The sequence below is a fragment of the Copadichromis virginalis genome, linkage group LG2 (genome assembly GCF_057382275.1).
Source record: "Copadichromis virginalis isolate Kocher_CV1m ecotype Utaka linkage group LG2, C_Virginalis_male_GT1.1, whole genome shotgun sequence".
In the NCBI taxonomy this organism is placed as follows: domain Eukaryota; kingdom Metazoa; phylum Chordata; class Actinopteri; order Cichliformes; family Cichlidae; genus Copadichromis; species Copadichromis virginalis.
In genome coordinates this window covers 7,909,416-7,930,209 of record NC_140619.1, presented here as the reverse complement: position 1 = coordinate 7,930,209, position 20,794 = coordinate 7,909,416, and the positions used below count along the sequence as shown (strand labels likewise).

General features: G+C 41.3%; 1 protein-coding gene across 1 annotated transcript in view; it reads right to left on the bottom strand.

The window, feature by feature from the left end:
- afg2a (AAA ATPase AFG2A) overlaps positions 1-20,794 on the bottom strand; it is a 110,408-nt gene that overhangs the window by 49,025 nt on the left and 40,589 nt on the right. The gene's annotated exons all lie outside the window — the stretch shown is intronic.

Genomic DNA, 20,794 nt, shown 5'->3' with positions numbered 1-20,794 from the left:
TGGTATATGCGGTTTGGTTTGATCTTTACATGCCTAATTGGAAGTGTTATTTACAAATCAAGATTCCCTGTCCCGAGGCTACAGTGGCGGCAGTTTGCACAAGTCAATCAGCAGATTGCTTAAACAGCATACTGCGCCACTTGAGGCAAATATACCAAGAACAGCTTGCTCAAAATGGAATACATAATTTATAACACATGTGTTATAAATTTTATGTTTTCCATGTAAATTTTAACAGATACTATCCAACTTATCTACTCTGCTTTATCTTAAACATTGTCTAAATCCACATTATTACAGCTTACCATATATGGTCCTACAGTATTCATGGAACTGCATATAAAAGATTAACATAAACAGAGCACTCTGGCCATCGCCAGTCTGGTTTCTTGAAACTGCTAAACATGCTAAATGCCACTATGAAACATGAGTTTGCACACATATGGTAATCACAAAGACTCCCCCAGAGCATATTTTGCTTTATGTTCTACTTAACTATCAATGTGACTATAATTTACCAAATAAACAGCATGCCGCATTAAATATGACTTTAAACTAGTGACTGAGTTCATAAATATATTAGAGAACTATTACCAATCTTCATGAATTTAGTTAGCAGTAGGAGAACTTTTCTATGTAATTCTATATAGTCACTCTTCCATTAAATAGTATTGCCCAGTTTATTTGTAGAAAGAAATAGAAGTGAGTTTCACAGCCAAAGTGCAAAGTGCATCATAATTTTTTATCTTGCCAGGGAATTTTAATAATTCACATCTTCCTCTCGCACCCCCTCCCCTCTAATCTCATCTATCCAATTCCCATCCTCTTTGATGGTAGTACACTGGCATAGACACAGGGGGTGGGAGTTGCTGTGCAGTTGGAGGGCCTGGTCTTGGAGCCCATAGAGACCTAATTGGTGCCCCCACCCACCGTCACCACCAATACTACTAACCCCCAGAAAACCCCATCCCCTCCTCCCCATCTCTTCTATGGTGTTTATCCACTAATTGGGCCACTTCCTGAGACAGAGGCCAAACAGGGAAGAGAGGAATGCATGGCAAAAGGCCACTCAGACAAGCTAGCGTCAGGGTTGGGGGGGTGGGGGTGGGATGGAGTGAAGAGGGGAGAGTACGGAGATATATAGGCGCAAAAGACAGCCTAAAACGGACTCTCTCTCTCTTTTCTTTTACTTGGAGGAGGGTGGAAGCACACACCCCTGTTTATGACATAACATTTCATACTCCACATGAGCACTTCCTGGCACAACAGCTCAGTAGCTAACAGTTAATAGTGAGTGCTGGCTGCATGCAAGCCTTTGTATTGCGACTTCCACCCTGCACTCTCACTACTGAACAGTGGGACTGATGGGGGGGAGAAGCACATAAGTCACTAGACTGACAAATGGGATGGTTCATGCTTGTTTTTATCCAGGTTGACCATCTATGTGCTTGGTTCTGTTTGATGTACGAGCCCTTTGAAGTTGGCCTGCAGAGTCTATTGGTGTTTTCCTGGGGTTAGAAGTTGAGCCCCTGCAGCATTTAGGTCTTTTCAGCCCAGTTAAGGGATGCCAGATGAGTATCCCCCCCCCCCCAGTCCCATGACACCGTTTTCTGTATGCTATATGTGAAGGGTTACCCGGGCCACCAGGGTGTTCTCCATTTATCAGAAAACGTGGAAGAAAACCAGAAAGGCTGCATTTCCTCAAAAAGTGGAGAAGGCCGTCTGCTTCAAACGCAGGTGGCCTGAAAACAGGTTTTAATTCTTTACAAAGTCTCCCTCCGATACGTTACCATCAGCTCTTCTGGAGTTACCAAGTTATACTAATTATACCAAAATAAGCAACGACCTAGTCTTTATGAAAATCACTAATGTAGTTTGAACCTCGTTTCAAATATTCTGTAATTCAACAACAGGCTGAGCATGAATATGCATCTCCGTGTCTGAAGATTGGGACAGTCAAAGGTATCTTTCTGACTCGTGCTGTCACAGCATGCTGTTTTATGTCACAAAACCATGAAACCACCAAGCCACAGTAAAATGTTACATTTGTTCTTTGCATAAAAAAAGTACAATGTCGTCATCTAATGCCATCGATACTTGCAATCAGATAGTTCTGAGAAGAGTGATCAGAGTGAATTTAAAGACCTGGTGATAGCACATAGGCAAAAAAAGGTCATATGGTGGCCATTTAAACAGGGAAGACTGAAATGCAGCTGGACTGGTGAGAATAACTCTGAATAAACACTCCAGACTCATCAAGAGGAGGGGAGGAGGTGGAGGTAGGGAGGGAGGCAGGGGGCCAGACACAAACCTCTTCCTGTTGTCCTAAATAGCTACAATCAAGGGAGTGTTATCTCCCCCCAAACTTCCTGCCCTATCAGCTCATGGGGACTCTGAGAACAGGGAGAGCCAGCTGGTCATAGAGCAAACATGGTGTTACATCACTGGAGGCCACTGACAAGAGACTGAATAGTGATGAAAGATGCATATTTCGGTTGCAGGCTTATCAGACATTTCTAATGACATTTTCCTAAGGCCAGAGGATCTTTAAATTCCAAGAGGATTTCAACAAATACCGTACAGTTCTCGGAGTAGAAGGAAAAAGCAGCATTAACTACATTAAAACATTCATTTGAGCATGGATTTCTATTAAATTAAACACGTTTACCAGTGAAAATTAGAGACATAAAGTAGAGTTGCTTGTGTCACTACAACATAGACCAATTTGTTTAAAAAGTACATTCATATTCTGTACAGGGATATCAAACATTTTAAAAAAAGTCAGAGTGGGAGGTAGAAAAAGAGAAGCCATTATGAGCACAACTGCAGGAGGTGTGTGACGTTTGGCTGCTATCCTTAGTCTATTGGCAGATGTGATCCAGTCTGCAGGTGGCGTGCAACAGCCCCGGTATTGGCCAATGGCACTCCAAAACAGGATGTCTGAAACTCCCCAGGCTTGGGACTTCCTCTCCCGGAGCGCCACGGCCTAGAGTTCAGCCAGCTCCCAGCTCAGAGGAACGCATTACAGATCTGGCACGTGAAACAGTCTGCTGCTCACAACTCAACTCAACTCAACCCCACCCCCCTCCCTTTCTCTGGCCCAATCCCCTCTCTAACAATTTTAAACTACAGAAATAGTCCCCCTGGTGCTTTTCCAGAGGAAAGAGCTCTTTTTCTATTTGCTCAGTTTGCGTCAGTGAGGGCATCAAGAGTGCACCCTTTACCCTGTTAATGAAACTAGGCCTCGGCAGCCAACGTACCAAATTAAACTCAGTGGGCCTTTCCAAAACAGCAGAAAAAACAGAGACCTTGACATGAACCTTGATAGCCCTGACATAGACCACAAAAGACTATATTGTTCACTTGTGGATATACACATCATTTATGACTATAAAGAACACGCAGGACTCCCAAAAGAAACTTTTTAATGATCCATATTTGTGTGCATCACAAAGTGTTCTGGATCACAAAGTGTTCTGGATCACAAACACTGGATTTTATTTATATTACCATGCGGCCACAACTTCCTGTTTGTTAAAAGATAATATGTTGCTTGCAATATCGCTGGGCTTGTAAACTGTCAATTTCTGGCAAAGGTTTGAAAGACATAAATACCACCCCCCCGTACTAGTACTTCTCTGCTGCAACTGCGCATTACTGGATAACACTAAAGGGGGAACGTTAGCTTAAAAGAGCAACTACTACTGGGGAAAAAAGGCCAATCTGAGAAGTTAGCAACATCCTCTGTCCCTTTACATAAAGGCATGATTTCTTCAGTATCTCCCTATGTGCCACCTACCCATTTGGATCCCAGTGACTTCATTAAGATGGCACGTTGATTGCCAATGTGGTTTCAATCTCACCAAAACAGTACATAAACCCCGCAGGAAATGCAGCTGGGTGACAGACTGTCCTAAAATAAAGAGAGTTAGAGAAACAAGGAGTCCGGGTGTGTATGTGGGGCTGAGGAAAATAAAACAGATGTGAGGCGACGCAAAAGAGGTGGGGGCATGATTAACGATGCCGACACTTTGAAGACAGGAATACACCTGGCGACCATCTTGTCTCCGTGGGCCCTGGACAGACGGGAATGCTTTAGTGTGTAGGAATTAGGTCCTACTCATCTCCCAGCTTTAGCACGGAACCACCGGCCAGATGGGGACTAAGCCAGGGGGATTGCAAAGGACTCAACGAATGAGACCCAACTGCTGGCTCAACCAACTGCTCTGCTGATTTGGCAGCTTACTTACAGAATGATGGATAGTATGCTAGTCTGTCAGCTAGTTCACTTCCCTTATTGACTATGATTGTGTTAAATCCAACCATACGACTGCACTAGGGAAGACTAATGAAGTGTCTTGTGTATTTTCCAGAAAGGATACTGTACACTTCCTGGCTTTGCAGATCCACAAACACCCATTGTTTTATAGTACCTTGCAAACAATAAATATCAGGCACCTGAAGGCGCTCCTGTCTGCATAATCCTAAATATACAAGCGTAAAAGCCTCGACAGGAGGATCACACACACATACACACACATTCTTCCCAAAGCCATTTTCTATACCTAAGCACCTTGTCCAACTTTTGCACGCACCATCAAGCTGGCTCTGATGGATGACTCAGAGTTCAAAATCTTACCCACAGACTGGAGTAGTCAGGGACTGAACCATCAACCTTCCAATTGGTAAACGACCTACTCTAACTTGTGAAACTATAGCTCATGAGGTAAAGGCTTGTAAGGTGTGACAGGGAAAGTGTCAACACAAAGCTACATTTGAAGCTAAAAATGGCCTGCGGCACTATTAAACCTAATGAGTGGGTGGACGTGAAGAAGATGGGACTGTTATTGTGGCACGAACATCGTGTCTCCTCCTTAGGTTGTCTTTGTAAATAATTAGTCTGGTAGTCAAGCAACTCCACAGCAGACCCTGAGGGCTAAACAGCTAGCAGTGTTGTCATTACTATGTTCTCTTTGAAGACACCAAAGATGGAGTCTGACCATTCGCTATGCTTTTCATGCCATATCTGAAGACGCCCAGGATTGCTTCTGGTGACAAAGCACTAATAATGAATACTTTGGTGTGCTTGATGAATGCCTGGGGAGCCGAACTTTGACATGAGGCAGTTTTCGACAGGATATATGCTTCCATTCTTTGACCTGATTGAAACACAGAGATCTTATTTCACTTGGAACATATCTTGTATGTGCAATACTAGAAACACAAATACAAAGCAGACAAACTCTAAAAAAGAAACAAAGAAAGAAAGAAAGAGAGAAAAAAAGAAAGAGTGCATAAAAACAATGGCTCAAAAAACTAAAAAAGCACATACATACATATAAAGAGTAAACGAGAACTAGAAAAGTCAACAGAAAAAGATTTTTTTTTATAATATTCCAGTTTTCAGTTTTTTAAATGACACCTCAGCATTAAAAGCAATTTGCTACATGAATGAATAAAGCCTTTATCACATTAAATAATGTACTGCATTCTATAGAGTTTCTGTGCACTTTCCCTAGGCAAAAAAACCCAAAAACTTCTCTTTGCATGAATTTGAACAAGTTTATACAGGTATCCTGACAAATTTAGTTAAATTGATGTTCAACATCCTGAAAATGAATTAAGCTACATTAAAATGTCCACACTGACACTTACAAAAACATTCAGTAATGGCAGCTGGCTGAAGAAAGAACATAGGAGAGAACAAGTAGTCCATGCATGTGTCATGACCCGGTCTCTATAAATATACAGACGGTGGGCCAATACCCACAAAACATGCCACAAGAAAGAATGGTCCTTTGCAGCGGGTGCAGTGGAGAAGGCAGCAGCGAGAGCTGTGCTCCAAGCAGGTTCCAAATCAGCACTTGGGGAGAGCAAAACACATGTTAGCTATGTTATGGTTAGAATTAGCATCCCTGGTTTTCAGCGGATGTGGGTTTGATCCCTTTGGCCTCCAGGCTCAATCAAGTCAATCTAAAATTAGTGGGCTGCCTCTTTTTTCCGGAAGACAGATAATTCCCCGTTGATTGTGGAGAAGGAAAAACATTGAGAAAAGCAAACATGGTAAGAAATGTGGAGAGTGGGCGACTTCACAGCATGAACGGAGCACAGTTACGGTGTCTCTAAAATAGTGACAGGTGCAGTGACCAGCTGTTGCCAATAAACATATTCATACTAAAACAGGAACGGGAAAGCTTTGTGTAAACGTTTAAAGCACCAAGTATTTATCGGTGTGGGCATAATGTCTGTAATATCAGGGAAATGAATGCTAAAACTAGTTTATACGACTCAGTCACTTTGTAAATGGTAAAAATGGAGGGGTGCTGCAAGGGCAATTCCAAATGGTGCTGTAGGGTGGAAACTGCCAAGAATTTATCTGGAACTGGGCAACTCATCAATGGGCTACTGTGACTATGACCAAGGAAAAAGGACACAGTCAACTGTGTTTATATCCTTCAGCAGTGCCCCTACTCTGAACAATGTGGCAAAGCCCATACTGGCGTGAAAGGCAAATAAGGCCTTCTGGCCACTAATTACAGAGGGGCGCTGGGACCGTTAGCTCCAACTGTTTCAACATGCAAATCACATCCAACTTGGGGGCAGTTGGCTTCTTAGAACACAACTGTAAAACAAGGCCTGTTTACTTGCTTCTGATTTGCTTGAGCCCTTGCTTTTTGTGGAAATGGTACAGGGGTCAGTACTCAACAAACGTCATAAACGTAAAAAGTGAGACGTAAATGTAAGCTCTTATTTTGTAATCTGCAGGTTAAAGGTTTTGGCCAAATTAAAAGAAAAAAAAAAGCTGCCTTCTGCGTATCTGCCTGGCTGTATTTCAACATATTTGAAAGTGAAAAACACTAAATGATACAGCCCCAAAGTAAGCATTAGTTATCACTGGACTATGAAGAGCTACACTCGCATCTCATTAGTATGCATAAAATAATACATGGGAAAAGAAAAAAGGAAAAACAGCAGCCTTGGCTGCTGATGTCATTGGATTCTCAAGTGTTTTTCTGTCTCTCAAAAAGAGGAAAACTGACACAAGAAATATGTTGTGCTGTGCTATCCTGTTTTGTACATTTCCTGAAATCCAAGGTGTAGGGTACAGGAAAAATCCAGTTCGAGAGAGAAGGTCAGCCTTCAGCATTTGAGGTCTGGAAAAACCATTAGTTGGAATGGAAGGAAAAAGATGAGGTCTAAGTTATTTCCTCTCTTTTTCCCTTTTCTCTCCATCATTTGAGAAAAAAATGGGGTGGGAGGGGTGCCTTACTCCCCTTTGAGTGTCATCGTGCTGAGAAGGAAGCCACGATAAGAGGATTCAGGACAAACTTGTATATTGTGACAGAACGGGGCAACTGAATGCTTGATATATAGGTTCTTGCTTTGCTGTCTTAGACGTCACAAAAAATGCCTAGTATCCTGAACATGTGAATGAATACCTAAGTAAAGGCTCATGTACGCTGGTTGTATAACAGCTTAAGGTGGAAAGTTCCCATGAGGTGTTAAATAATCACCTGTAAAACAATGAGAAGAATTGGAAACAGGAAGCTAAGCTTTATATAAATCTGGAGAAGGCACTGCATCACTTTGCCTTTTCAGTCAATAATAATGAAATATTTCAGGCTTTTCATGAGATTGCCAGGGAAATATATGAATGGATTTATTTGTATTATATTTTATTTGACACACTTGTCAAGTTTACGTGCAAAAGAACAAGACATATCTGCGTATCCTCATTTTACACACAAAAAAAGCACAATGACAAGTGCTCTCAGTCACTGCCAAACGAACACCATTATTCTGGAAGCATTTTGCAAATACTGGCCGCTGCCTTTTGTGGGCCCACTGTTCAGAACAACCCTGTGGCTTTCCTCAGGTGCTCAACATTTCCCTGCAGCTTTCCAAAGCAAGCGTATTGGTTAACCACCCAAACCACTCGAGCATAATGCAATCTCCAATTCACAACACACAAAATGTATTGGCAGCATTCCACTGAACCTAATCCAGGAAGTGGAAACATTTCTCCAAACAGACTCTTGTTGAAAACTTCTAATGAATGGTTTCTCATCTATTCTGAATGATGTAGAGTCTTAAAGATTTTTCCAAATTTCCTCAGTTTCTCTCTCTCGTTCTTTTTTTGTTTTTGTTTTCCTCATTCCAACCTACCAACAAGAGAGAGGGGAAGACGGACAGAGCTGCCTCTGTGCACAAGGACTTTTCAAACACAGAAGGCAGCTGTGCTGGAATGTGCAAGCTCTGAAATTATGGCCCTGGCCATTGCTAAAGAAAATAAAATTGATGCAACCTGTAGAGCATGCAGCTTTTAATTAGTGGCTTCCGTCTCCTAATTGGTTGCTCTCCGTTTCCCTCCGCCTTAATTCGGGATTGGACCAATTGACCATGCTGCATTTAGTTTGCTGTGTTTGTCTTGAGAGAAACCACACACTGTAATCAAGACACAAAATGAGCATTTTCAAGGGCAGCACAAGCAAGTGGGTGCAGAAAACAGTCAACCCCATTCCTTTTCAGTTTTCCCCGTCTTTAAAGAAATACGTTTGTATGGATTGTGAGACCAACTGGAGGAAAAGCCTCTGGATTATGTTGCGAATGTTAAGTCGTGCAAAAGGAAAAGGAAGAAAAAGCCCCAAACTACACTTAAATTCTTAGAGATCATAAAAAAGAAGAAAGATATTTTTATATTTTAAAACACCAACATGTAAAATGTCATTTGGAATCTTTATATACTTCTGTTTCATTATTATACAACTCTGTAAACTGTATGCAGCACATGCATGTACCCCACTGATGCTCCATTCATGTGGAAGCTGAGTCCTTATAATGGTTTCTGGAAAGTACATTAACTGAATGCAAAAGTTTACCCATTACCTAACAACTGAGTCATGTTTATTGCATGCAACAAAAGCTAACTGTGAGTAAAAACACACAGATCACAAAGCCAAAGCTTACTGTGGTATGTTTATTGCGGGGTATGTGGTCTTTAAATGGTTTTTGTATCAAAGCGTAGACGAGTAAACGCTCCCCATGTAGCTTTCCATTCAAGGTGTGTGGGTGAGTAATGAGACTCAAGTAAGCCAGAGCTGGACATCTTACTTTTGTCATATGTTGATTTGCTTGACACGTCCGAGGTGGTAAAAATGGCTTAAAAGCATCATCGGCTAACACAGAAATGAGGCTATGGATGGCTGACTCCAAAATATTTTTGATTTGATAACACAAATGAAATCTTTTCCAAAACAACTACTGCTGGACTTTGAGTATACTGGAGAGATAAGCGTGGGACACAACCAGAAAAAAAAAAATAAAATAAATGAGGACACAGGAAAAGGAGATAAAAGCTGGGAAAAGAGCAACCGTTTGGCTGCTGACGGCTTACAGCCGAGCTTCAGGGAGCAATCATTTGAGGGTCAGGGACAGGTCTGGTTGCCTGGCACTAGTGGATTCACACTCGCGCACAGACACACACACACTCCCTGTGTCATCCTCTCTCATCTTTACCATTTCCGCTAGCCAACAAACACATTTCCTTTTTACAGGGGAAACTTCAGGAAATTCAACTCTGCACAGAAAAGCAGTTTTCCACACAACAGTAATGAGAGCAGATTTGAAAAAATTTTTAAACTGAAAAATGAGTAAATGACATCAGAATTATTTAAATTACTTCTGTCACTTCTGGCATTTCCAGGCATTTATTACTTAACTGAGCGTATCTGGTATGATTGTTTGCATGTATTTCCCCATGAGCTGGAATAGCTGCAAATTGCAACAAACACATAATTCTATTTCTGCAAAGCAAAGAAGCAAAGAGCTCTGTTAAACATCTGAGGGCAAAGATAATTCCAACATCTAGCGGTGAAATAAGACACTGACAGATGTAAGCAGTGCCTAATTTATGAGGGGCAAAAAATAAAGGAGGTTAAGGGAGGTGAATGGGGAGGGGGGTACACAACTGGATATGTAATAAAGGTGATAGCGATATGTGACACAAAGACGAAAGATATGGTGCTAAAGAATTCAAAGAAAGAGTTGAAGCTTCCTCCATTCTACTTTCTTTTTGTGACCAGTAGGTTTAATGGTCAAACATCCTTCTCTCTCTCTCTCTCTCTCCTGTCTGTTTACAATTACCGTACCGCGAATGAATCTTCCACGAATGACTGCTCAACTGGCAGCCCTTACTAGCCAGGAACAAGGGAGCTATTAGCAGAGGAACTGAGGAAGGAAGGAAGAGAGGAAAGCCAAAGGGAAGGCAGTCCAGCGCAGAGGCCCAGGGAGGGAGAGGATGAGAAGGGAAGGAGGGAGGCAGGGAGAGAACAAGGGGTAAGGCTTAAAGGACAGAGGGAGGGAGATGGGGAAGCAGTGCAGAGGGATCGGTGGTCTTTAACAGCAAAGAGGGGAAGGGCAATGGTGAAGGAGGGCTCATCTCCCTGAGGCTGTTCAACAGACGTAAAGATCCAAAACAAAGAGAAAGACGACGAGGAGGTGGAAGGGACTGCTGCATCCCTCTCATCCTAACCCACCCATCTTCCCCCCACCAGCAAGAAAAGGAGATGAAAGAGATTAGTTCTGGGGTCTGCCCTGAAGGGACAGTGGACAACCTCTGAAATTATTTCATTTCTCAGGCAACAGGATTTAGAATGGGACCTCCCCATGGCCCTTTGACACGAGAAATACATGAGAGCATTTTGTGGGTGGGACATTCTCTCAACCTGCTCCACCCGCAGTTCGACCCAAGTCAAGGGTTTTTTGGGCCTAACAGTGCTTCTGGGGACATCCTGACAGTCATAATTTACTTTGACTTCAGAAATGACAAGGTGGGAAAAGAAAGCACTGTTACCCTTTTTTGGAACACCTTCTGTCTCCCCCCTCTCTCACACACGCACACACACAACAAGGTGCAATCCCAAACCTAAGATACAGCCAGCCTTTCACACGGTCATTCATCAAACAGAGCTGGTGAAAGAGGAAATGAGGTGACACCCTGCCATCATCCTCTTTCCGATGCATCTGCCAAGTCCTTGCAGCAGGAACACAAGGCCTCAAAGCCCTCAGACATTTTTTGTCTCACTTTATTACTGTGTCTCTGTACCTGACGTCATGGACCAGACATATTGCAGCAATTATAAAACAGAAAAAAAAACTATACTTACAATTAGAAACGGATTTATTTCCAGTTTGCAAAAGACACAGGCCACTCTTCTCCTCACTTAATGTTACATATTGAAAAGCACAATGCAAAGACAATAGATAAAAGTCACAAGCCACAGAGATAAGTGGTTTAAATCTTTCAAAACAAAAAAAGGATACTGTTGCAACACTGCTTATGTTTAAGTCAACTGGTGTTCAAAGTAATAATAATGGATTGCATTTATATAGCGCTTTTTGGGGCCCTCAAAGCGCTGTGCAATTCCACTATTCATTCACTCTTACATTCATACACTGGTGGAGGCAGCTACAGTTGTAGCCACAGCTGCCCTGGGGCAGAGTGACAGAAGCGAGGCTGCCATATCGCGCCATCGGCCCCTCTGACACTTCACCAATCGCCTACTGGTGATGGGTAGGTGAAGTGTCTTGCCCAAGGACACAACGACCGAGACGGGGCTCGAACCGGCAACCTTCCGGTTACAAGACGAACTGCCAACTCTTTGAGCCACGATCGGCCTGACCAATGAAAGCTCAATCAGCACCTATAGAGCCAAACAAAACATAATGTTGTAATCCTAATATTAGCTAATTATGTCCAACACGAAAAAGAGAAGCTGTTGAGACCGTAAACCATCAAAAAGCAACCGCAAGCTAGACTAATACTAATATATTGTGGCTGCAGTATAAGGAAACACAACTCCTGCTCTGACAGCCAAATGGTCATCCTCACAGAAAGGTCTGATGGGACTGATTCCATTTCATCTACAATGGGTAACCTAATCCCGATGAAGATGACTGAACCCGACAGAGGATATACATTGGGATACCATTACTCCGTTGGCCTCTCCAGTGCGCCTCTGAAATGACTGCACTAAATAATAGTCCGTTTGTTTAGCCATTCTCCTAAACAAGGCATTGGACCTGTTGAGGTGAAAGGGAAAAGAAAAGAGAGCACAAATCTGCTTTTTATCACAGGAAACCCAGGGTAGCTCCCTTAACCAAACCCCCACCTCCTCCAATCTTACACCTTATCCACTTGTAAGCGTCTCTTAATGTGGTGTTGGGATCCCCGGAGCAGAGAGCCAGGCTCAGGGGGCTTCAGCAGGGGATATTTGAAACATACAAAGAGGGTATTATTTGTTGCAACCCCCTGTTGGCCCCCTACCAGCTCCTATTTTGTATGTGGGTCTGACTGTATCCTGATGGTGGTGAATGATGACTCCTTCTTACTCCATGTTTCTTACACACGCTAGAACAAGATCAAGTAGGCTCGCCAACTTTCCAGATGGATCTATATATATCTATATATATCTATATATATATCTATATATCTCTCTCTCTCTCTCATATATATATATATATATATATATATATATATATATATATATATATATATATATATATGTATTATTGACATACTTACATATATATTGGTCTCTATATACTTTATACTTTTTTTAAATGAGATGCTTTTTACATTTAATTTTAATGCCTAAACAATGACTGTGGTGTATCTATGTGTCCATAAGATTAAATCATACTGTTGTCAGCATATTCCATTTCATGTTTCCCCAAAAAACTTCCCATAAACTTCAGTGTTTTCCTGCTGAATATTTTATTGGTGTGTGGGTGCGAGTGCCTTCTTGCAGGCAGCCTTGAAAAATGATAAACGATCCAGGAAGGCTTCCTCGAATATACATTACGCCTACTATGGTTATCAGATGCCAAAAAAGTAAGATTTTACAATTCTCTAAAGCCTTCACAGTGACAGTCGTCCTGTTTTTTGTTACAGGCAACACAGGATGCGCTTCATATCGCTGTAAGCTACCAAGCCCTGTGTGATAGCATGCATTTGCTCTGTCATGGCGAATGACACTGCATTTTTAGTCAAAGCTCTCACTGTTGGCATACCACGCTGTGCCGAGAAACTGGCCCCATTCGAAGGGACTATTTTAGATTAGTTTATTTGTCACTCAGAATTTAGCCTGGAAACACAACATAGCTTATCTTATTGCATTTAAACTAAGCTAACGTAATATGAACCTATGCATTTGGATTAGTCGGCATAACAAAAACTCAAGTAAATTTGAATCCTTGCTGAAATCACGTAGATGATGTTAGTTTGATATCTTTAAAAACATAAACAAACAAATAAATAATAAATTAATGTTAGGATGGAGCCAGATTCAATAAATGAGTGATTCTCATTCGTTTTGTTCCTTGTAGCTGACACTTGTCCAACCAGCTTGACAGAAAAATGTAGGCAGAGATTCCTTCAAAACAAATTTACTGGACAAAAAGTCTTGCGAACAAGATTCTTTCATGGTGAGTGTCCCCTTTAAATGTTGCATAAAAATTGTGAGTTTGTTTTTTCTTTTCTTAGTTTTCTTTAAGCCATCCAATCGAAGGAATTTTTTGTAATTAAAGCTGAACCACTTGTTGGTTAAAACACCAACATTCCATGGTTCCAGTTTAAATTTTCATTTTTCATAAACTACTCCTTTTATGTGGGTGCTGCAGCCTGCTGGGAACATCGACTCTTTCACTCTCATCAGAGCTGTAAAGTCACTCGTCAGAGGTTTTTAAAACTTATACAGCCGACTCATTGGCAGGAATGCAATTACAAAAAAACAAAGCACCTTAGCTAAGTTCTCAACTGAAAGATTTACCTGTTGCCTGATAGCAAAACAACAAGTCACAGCTGCACTGCAAGACAATCAGCCACAACAAAAAAGAGCATCCCTCTGACTGATCCAACCTTGCACACCGACAACTGGTTTCATAAATGTTTGCGATGTTTATCAGACACAAATAGCAGAACCTGAAAACAAACATTTACACAAGGACACGCTAGTTACTGACGGACTTGAAAGTGGCCCTTAATTGTGCGCTTATAAAGCTCACGGGTGAAGAAGAACACGGATAAACCCTTCTCTCGTGGTGTAAATTCTACAGGAAAAACAGAAAACGAACAAATGAATTACTGCACAAGACAGAAATACTAAACTGCGAAAGAGGAAAAAAAATATGCAAGCTCTTCAGCAGTGCAGCAGGAGAGGGGTTAGGAGTAGCGTTTATGAGAATAAACGAGATTTCCTGAACTGAGAGCATTCCAAGGGCGCCGGTGGTCTCGGCTTGCCAAAAGGCAAGACGACACATGCTGGAGATGTCTGCCAGGTAGCAGAGCACAAAGAGCCCTCATTTCCTCCCTACCCCTCCCTTACTCCCTCCTTTCCACCCCACGCACACCTCCCTCTCCCATCCTCATGTCTCTTTTGCTTTTGCTCAATGCTAACTGCAGGAAGAATATTTAAAAACACACACAAACCGAGATGTGTTGGATAAAAGCAATACCACAAAAAACAAGCAATGTCTCACTAAATATTTGAATTTTATGTTTGTAAGTGTGTGAATATGAGAAATATGTTGCCTTTTACCAGAAAATAAATTTTCTTTGCAGAAAACTTGCGTCTAGGCTTGGATAACCAAATTGTGGCCCTGCAGGATTTTTTCTATGTCTGGTTGGACTGGAGGCTTTTTTGTGATGATATTCTTGGATGCACACATGTGTAAGCTGACACTAATACAGCCCTTGAAGTTTGATACTTGCCTGGGGATCCTGCTCCCCCAGTGCCCAAACACACAAACACACACACACGCAGCTTCCCAGAGCTCATCCATGCCTCGGTGGTATCTCATTTCTTGTTTGCAAAGACATACTCGCACACTTTATTTTGCAGGTTAGCAGTTTTACTAACCTGCAGGTCAAAACTCTCACTCTGCATTCTCATTACCAAATCTTGGAAACGTTACCGGGACAGGAAAGAGCGATTCTCAAACAGCGAATCATACCAAAAAATAGAATAAGTGGTAAATGCAACAAAAAAACCCTTATCTCTACATGAAAACAGCATTTTGAAGCACAGCTATCAACAGCTCAGCTCGGCTTCAGTAGGACACTGAACTGTGGCAGCAGGGCTCTATTCAGAACTGTGCAGTCAGGAAAAAACAGTGAATAAGCTCTAATCCTTTAAGACAGCACCAATAGAGATTCCATCATGCTTGGCTCGTCACGAGAGGAGAGCAAAGCTTGGGAGATGATAACGTCAGGCCAACACAAAATAAAATATGGCCTGTTTTGACTGCCTGGCTTATAGTCGGTCTTTTAGCTAAGGGTAGTTTCCTGTTGAGTGGAGGCATGGCTCAGGTGGAGGTTTCTACTAAAGAAAAGGCAAAACAAAAGGTATTCACAGAGAGAAACTGAGGATCCTCCGATGCCCTGTTGTGAGGCCACATAACAAAGACTGAAATGTTTTGAGTGTTCAAGAGAGGCTTTCGATACTTAAGTGAAGAAAGCCTTAATGTACAGTCTTTATGGAAGAAAGAATTAAGAGGTATTCATAAGAGCCAACACAGAGAAGCAAAAGCACAGCATGGTTCAGACGTATGCATTTCAAAAGCTTTTCATTAGGTTACTTCACCTTTGAGTCAGATTAGCCATGAAAAAATCAAAAATAACCAGTTAAATAATTCATTTGACTGAGAGAAAAATATAATAATTCACAACAATTTGGATTTCAGATGCTGCTGATATGTTTTAAGGTAAAAAAGTTCCCTTAAAAAGGAAAACGGGCTAACAACAGAGCAAAATTGGCCTAAGGAAGCCTGTGATACCTTTAGAATCTCTGGTAAAAGAAGACATTTTCAACTGCTTCCTTATTTCCCAAAAGGTCGCCATAACGGACGGATCTGCATATTTGATTTGGCACAAATTTTATACCAGATGCCTTCCTGATGATTTCTCTGGGCTTGGAAACCACACTGAGCGCAGTGACCCCCTGAGCCCGGGTTTTGTGTCTCCTTCCTGAATTGAAACCAGGACTCTTTTATGTGCAAGGCAACCATTCAAAAGCTCCAGTATAGTTACTAAATGTACCTTGAGGTGGGTTTCCATGATTAATATGGAATTTGGCCATTCACACTTAACTGGCAGTCTAAAAATGATCAAGGGAAATATAAACATTTACGGTTTCTAGATTCGCAGAGACGATGATTTGCAGTCGGCATATCTACCACTGTCACGAATGCAGATTGCAGTTATTATTAGATAACTTATTTGATGCTTTTTCATTTCATGAGGTGGGAGATTCTACCATTTTGGTTCGCTAAACAGGTGATAACAAAAGCATAAACCAGCACAATGACCTGCACAGATGAATGGAAAGCCACAACAGACACAGAAGCACTGAATGCAGCAGAGAGGAGGAGAGGGGAGGAAAAAAAAAATCAAAGCTACACTTAACTAATGCCTGAATATTTAACAAGTGGCCCACTAATTACAGTCTGGTGGAATTCATCTGTGATTACAATTAGCAACATCCAGACTGGCTGGGAAAACACTGGCAGATGTTCAGGCTGCTCGAACTGGCGTGATGTCAAGTGTTTACTTTGTATGACTCCTGCTAAAGCCCGGTAGGCCACAGAACGGCTTAATGAATGGACTTTGATCAACATGCTCCATATACTTGGTCAAACCTAGGGCCAGGTGCACTGATATACACATGAAATGAGAATATACTTTTTCTTTTGATCTGATTACAAAATACAAATGTTTAACTTTGTGGATCTTGGATTAGAAAGGACCACAGATTCTACAAAAACATAGCTACAATTATGAATGAATAAAAAGTTACACATTTATAAGGTCAGTTACGGTACTACAAGAGCACAGAGATTCATGTGTCCTCATGTTTCCAGTGCCAGACATCATGTGGTATGACTTTTTGGACCAAATCAAAAAACTCTAGGCATAGCAGTTACATTAATTTATAGAGACAACAGTGCACAAAGCATCATCATTACATGCTTTTAAATAATATAACAAGTACACTACTCCTTCCACCCTAAGCTCATTTTTATGTGCCAAAATGTATTCTGTGTCACATAAAACATGTGACTGTTACCAGCCACAGAAGGAATTTACTTTATAACATTAAAGGCTTCTTACACGATCCTTTAAGCACCAAAGGCGTTTTAACACTTTTGAACATTTTCATTTCTTTACTTTAAAGTAGGATCGACAAGTTTTGAAAAGAATTGTCAAGAATCTTGGCCCGTGTCAGTTTTGGCCCCATCTCCTGTTCAGAAGCTACACTACAGCACAGAAGACTTTGAGAAGGAGGAGTCCGTAAACATGAGAGGGCAGAAAATCGAATACATAACGGTTAGTGACTAAAACACACTGTGATCTGGTGGGAAACAGGTTTCAAACGCTGGAAAATGTCAACAACAAAAAGGCTCGATGACAAATGGATGCCACTGGGACGCTGTGTACTCTACTTGTGACTCAACGGATCATTTTTGAGTCATAAATAATCTTTGGGTTTTTGTAAAATAGAAAGAGGAATCTGGTGTAGGTGGAAATTTGTAAGTTGCTGGGTGCACCAACACAATACTTATAAAATATAAATATTAAAAACACTCTCATGTCTAATAATAGCAGAAAGTGTTGACTTGTTGAAGGATAAACTCACCCACTGTAATTTCCCCTACAGTACTGAACAGCAACGTAGACATGCTGCCCTTTCAATTCTAATTCTGCTGCCTCTGTTTTGTTGTGGCCCCTTGTTCAGATAAGAGTCCAGTTGGTAACTTCTGGTCACAAACAAAGACCCATCTGCTAGCAATCTTCTCCACTGTAAGTAGCCCTGCCTCCTGATAGCATGGATAAAGCCTAGCACACATTAGGGCAAACAAATGGGCTTTTCAGTGAAACAACAGACCAACACTATCTTTCTGAGACAAAAGTAACCCATGGGTTCACAGCAAAGACAAACTGTAATGGGGAAAAAAACTATCAAAGCATCATTTTACCGACTAGAAAAGGGGCTTCTGGTTTGTGAGTGTGTGTTTGTGTGTACAATAAACAAGATGGACAGCTGCTCGACAAACAGAGTGACAGGGGGTTCTTCCTACTAGATCAGCCTGGATAAATATTCCTGGTGGTGCTAATCAATCACCACAGCTCAGTCATAGTGGGTCAGAGGTGGGCCTGGGTGATTGGCGCAATACAAAGGAAAGAGGAAGTGGGAGAGTTTTTTTTTTCTTCTTAAGCTGGAGGGGGCAACGGGGGTAGGATGGTGGTGTTTGGTGACACGTCATCATGACTGCTTTATGACATTTCTTACACAGACCCTTTTCGTGCATGTTTGGGACAAGAACAGGCTGTCCCCGTTTGTATGTTTTTTTGACAAGGTAATAATGCACATTCACTTTATTCATGCTGGGTGCTTGGGGGCATGTGGTTAGATATCTATGGAGTTAAGCATCAGGTTACGGTATAAGATTTCTGAAGGGTTTATGATTGCAGTGTACCTATGGCACATATTTAACACAGAAACATAAATCCACTGTTAGGCTTGAGAATCAAATCAACTGCAGGCATCTACAGTTTAACTCCTAATAGTGTGTAAGAAACTGTATGCAAATATTAAGATAATCTGTTGTTTTATGATGAAGAAATGCAACACATACATGACAGTTTACTGAAAGAAAACAATGGAAAATCTAAATATAGTAATCAATAAATTGGTCTTTGGTTAGGTAATTTCATAAGTAGCAGTAAGTAAGGCTGATTTAAACGTGTTAATGTCAACATATTTCTATACTAACCTCCTAGGACCTGGCATCCACATATGTGGACATCACATTTTGGGTTATTTAGACCAAAATACTCAAACACCCACTTACCAGGACATTATACTGCTTCTGTTCTATCTAAATTTAAACAAATGTTCTCATATGTGGAGCTCATTTTTCTTAGAAACAAAAATTAGGTAAAAAAAAAATAAAAAAATAAAAATATCTGGTAATTCTTTGTTTTTCATTCTTCAGGTCAAATATCCCAATCAGCTCAAATATCAAAGAGAAATAAAAAATGCATGCCGTGGAAGAGTTCGGGTCTTAGGAGGTTAATTTAAGTGAAATCATAAATCGTGGATCATTACAATCAGGTGTAAACTTACATTTTGTTTGACAACATGCTTTGATTATGCCATCATGACATGATATGCTAGAATCCTGCGTCCCATTTGCCTCGGAGCTCGGAGGGACATCACTCCCAAGTAAGGAAAAAGCAAAGAAAATCAGGATTTATTTTACTCCTTAGCAAAGTAAATCCATCCATTTGTGCATCTCAGAGCATCACTCTAAGAGCATTTTTAAGGAAAGAAATGACAATTTCATTTTCCCCAAAAGAGCTGATAAGAACCATGTGGGAATCTATATTTAAATTATTATATTTTTGCTAAACTGCCTCCTCAATATACACTTACCAAAGATGTGTTGCAGGTCTTTAACTGACTAAATGAAAAACATTATTTACACAGACATTAAATGGAGAGCACTAAAACAACCGGATAAAAAAACTAAAACCTAAAATGTTGTGTAGGAGCTGTTGAGAGATGGACAACAGCCCTGCTCCTTTCGAGCTAAAATAAACACCACTTTCCCCACTCTCTTTCTCTCGCCATCCCACTCAATCTGTCCGTCAAACAGCTGAGGCCCCCAGGAGGCCTCCACTGCACCTCTAACAGCCCACAATAACTTCATTGACACCAAGGCGTCCCATTAATCTTCATTTGTCCTATCATATCCTGCCATTGGCATGGAAATGTCTGCCCATCTCCGGCTTGAAGTGACAGACAGCGCCGGTGGTGGCGAATGAGCGGTAAAGAAGGGTAGGGTGTTAAAAAAGTAAGGGGTGAATGTGGGGTGCCTGTCTGTCCATTTGGCAGCTTCCGTTCCTCATTCAGATGACTTGATCCTATGAAAACACACACGTTACACATGCAAGCACGCACACACACTGTGTCGGGGGATACTGCCAGCAGGAGGTAATCTGATTTCTCAGCTGCACGGGGGACCACTTCCTGAGAGGGAGGCCAGCTTGTACAAGGACGCCTGGGGTTTCCCATCTGTGCACCCAGGGGCTTGATTCCCCCCCCCCCTTTTTTTTAAATCTTTCTTTCTTTTAGACACACACATACACACTCTCACAGTTCTATGCTTAGTATGTTTCTTTAGCAGTGATACCACTAAAAAGCGTCTGAATTGAGACTGCAATCAGTTGTTGCTGAAATTTATTTTGGTTTTACCATCACCATAGTGATGGATCAATTTTCCACAAGTGGGCTGTTTGAGCAGCATGTTATCAAAAAGTCCTTACCAGTTTATAACAACTAATCAATATATAAAAAAGTGTATTGATCTGTTGATCCGTTGCTGGTTGGAGGAACAACAGCTTTATGTAATTTTCTTCCTGTTTACTTAATTCAGCAATATTTTAATGCTTGCCATGTTAAATTAGGACGTGATACCGTCTTTTAAAATGTGTAACATCAAAGTATTTTTTAAACTCAATATCGGAGGACACCCTACCGCAAAAAAAGCAGAAGAAAAACTGAGAAAGGGCTGCCTGTGCAGAAGCTTACAGAGCACGGCGACATTCTCCTTTCCTGTGTCCTTCTTGACAAGGCACAGGCTCAGTCTTTGATCAGCACTCAGGAAATTTCATTAAAACAGAGATGGGTGGATACCAAACACAGGTTTTGTGGAGAAAAGAGAAAGGAGGAGA